Here is a 2,968-nt window from a genome sequence, read left to right on the forward strand (position 1 = left end):
TACCTCGTCTGCATGTTGAGCCTCGTTCACCTCCTTCCCTGCACGTCTCATCATCTGCTCCTTGTTCCACTCCCCTGCTCCTTGGATGCTCGTCTGAGCCAATTATGGTATGGCTTTGGTGTGGCTGCATCCTTCTATGGTGCGCCCACCACTTGCAATGTCCAGTACCCCAATTGCCTTGGTGCTGCCACCACCCGTCGTTCCCTACTCCTCAATTACATTGGTGCGTCCACCAACCTCTGTGGCCTGTTCCTCAGTGATATGCTCTACCTCGTGAAAGCAAATGGATATAGTGGCCGTGATGATGGGCTTGTTCAGAGTGGAGTGGAAGGTGAATTGGGCATTCTAGGATTGCGGTTGAGGAAGGGGTAGAGTGCATCTGGGAGATGAGGCAGAAATGGAAGGAAAGCTACTGTGAGGCGAAGTAGGGGCCACCGAGTGGAGGTGTCCTCTTCCACTACGTGTATTTGGGTAACGTCCGGGGACTTGCTCTACCAGGGAGGAAGTGGTATCCAAAGTAGGAGAGTGCTAGGGGAGACTTAGGCTCCCTCGGCTCCCACCCTTGTAGTTGCGCATATGGTGTCGCATTCTTGCCATACTGTCTGCAAGAGTATGCGAATTCCTTCCGGAACTAGGCACAATGTGGTGCAACGACACAATTGAGCTTGAAGACTTCTCAGCGGAGGGATGAGCAGTCAGGGTCAAAGAGAAGATAAAATGACAATCTAGGCTATGGGTGAGTGGATGCCCAGGCCAAAATCAATGCAGCAGAGGAGGTGGCAGCGTCTCCCAGTGGTTGTGCGGGAACTGGGTACAGTCGTGGTTTGAGGGCAGAGGCATTGCAGTGGCAGAGGTTGCAGAGGTTGATGGGCAGAAGCAAAGGTGAAATTCTCTCGAGGATTCATGTTTTCACAGAGCCGAGGTTGGTGATGGTTAACAGGTTGGAGGTAGCACTCGCATAAAGTGCATTTATGGCTGTTGTAAATGCCATTTTTGGACCACTGTGCCAACCTATGGGAGGCCATGTGCTCTCACCACATGCCAACCCAGTCGATTTCCACCTTACTGTCCTTGATTATCACCCGCATCCGGGAGATGGGCGTCCCTATGCACCAGGTCAGTGCAAGCTTGCAATTGACATTGGTCATGTAGAATTTTGATTGTGTCAGAATGTAGGACTTGATCATGTTGAACTATTATATGTTCTAAGAGATTGGATACCTTGTTGTTGTGCCTTTTCACGTGAATAAATGTGGTTACTCTTCTGTTTTTCATCCATTGCTCTATTAGTTCAAACCTGGCCACTAGTATCTAGCTTTTAGCAACTCTCGAAGCAGTGCTTCCTAGTTGTATTTGAGTGACCATATTTATTAGAATTTTGGAGTCCCCCTCTATTATGATGGGATGAAAATTATGTTGGTGTTCTAAGTTCAGACCTTGCCACAGTCCTTCCATTTCTACGGAATTATTCGCGTCCCAACCAATGGAGCCAAATTATATTAGCAAAGGTTGGCCTTCATGATCTCTGAAGATGCCACCATGTCTTGCTTTACCTGGGTTGCCTTTGGAGGCCCCATCAAAATTTAGCTTTATCACATTTTTTGGGGGGGATTCCAATGAGAGGGCTGCTTGGTGATAGTGCTTAATCTATTGGGATCAAGTTGTACCTGGTGGAGCTTGAAGTTCCAGTTTTCCCATATGATCTATTCCTATGCCTGGGTGGGAAAGTCCTCAACACTCCACTGTTGGAGAGCTAGAGTTTCCTGAATATTATGACATAAATTGGTCCAGATGATCTCTAAACTAGTTCTTTGGTTTTTGAAAATTCTTTTGTTTCTTTCCTTCTAAATTGTCCAGAAGATGAAGCCCGACAGAATTGTCGATAGCTTATTGAGAATTTTGCTATTATATGGCTCTGGAGTCCAATTCTGAATGGTGCCTTTTATATCTCCTAAGATTTTGTAGGGTCACTGACATCAGAAAGTAAGATTTTCCCATAATTGGTTAGCCATGTGGTAGGAATCCATGAGGTGCTGAATAGTTTCTTCATGATTTTGACAATTAGGACAGTAGGAGGGTCCATGGAATCCTCTCTTGATTAAGTTGTCCCAAGTGAGAATTCTTTGATGATATAGCAACCATGTGAAAGTAGAGATTTTTGGCCATATCCCTGTAGTCCATATGCAATTCCAAGCAGGATCAACTGGTTCCTGTGTTTGGAGCATCAGCTGGTAGGATTCTTTTGTTGTGTATATTCCTCTCGGTGTATATCCTTATCTTAGAACATCTTTTCCAGTATTACATCTGATTCTTCTACTGGTGAGTTCTTTGTGTAGCTCCGAGTTATAGGCTTCAGTTTCTTGTTATGTTATCCATGTAGTAGGTTTCCATTGCATGAAGCCCTGGTTGGTACTTTGAGTCTAGAATTGTGCTACATGGTCAGTCTGGTTGATGTTGTTTCCATTTTGATTTGTGCAAGGTAGAATTTCTGTAATTTTTGGTCTCTGTTGCCAAGAATCCATCCAGAAATGTGTAGTTATCCCATTGTGTATCTCCCAAAAGCTATGCTTTTTGGATGATCTCTCTGTGTTGTTTTGCCGCATTCCAGATTAGAGATCCTGTAGCCGTGGTAATGATTCTTATCAGCTCTTGCTACAGATGATTGTTTGCATATTTTGTAGTCCAAAGTTGTTCCCATGGCTTCTGTGGGCATGAAACCCATTGCCACCATATTCGTGCTCCCATTAATGTGTTTCTATGTTGTGGGTCACGAAATCCTAGACCTCCCTGCTTTTTTGGTGTGTAAACCCTGTCCCACTTTACTAATGCCCATTTTCTGTTTTTCCTTGTGGATCCCCACAAGAAGTTGGGTTGCAGAGTTTTGATTTTTTTTAGCACCCATTTTAGAGTAGCAAGAACCAAGAAGAGATAGAGAGGCATGGATTGTAAGACTGCCTTTATTAGGATG

Source organism: Pinus tabuliformis, chromosome 3_2, assembly GCF_031772625.1.
Source record: "Pinus tabuliformis cultivar Carrire ecotype Pingquan chromosome 3_2, CPIR1, whole genome shotgun sequence".
Classification (NCBI taxonomy): domain Eukaryota; kingdom Viridiplantae; phylum Streptophyta; class Pinopsida; order Pinales; family Pinaceae; genus Pinus; species Pinus tabuliformis.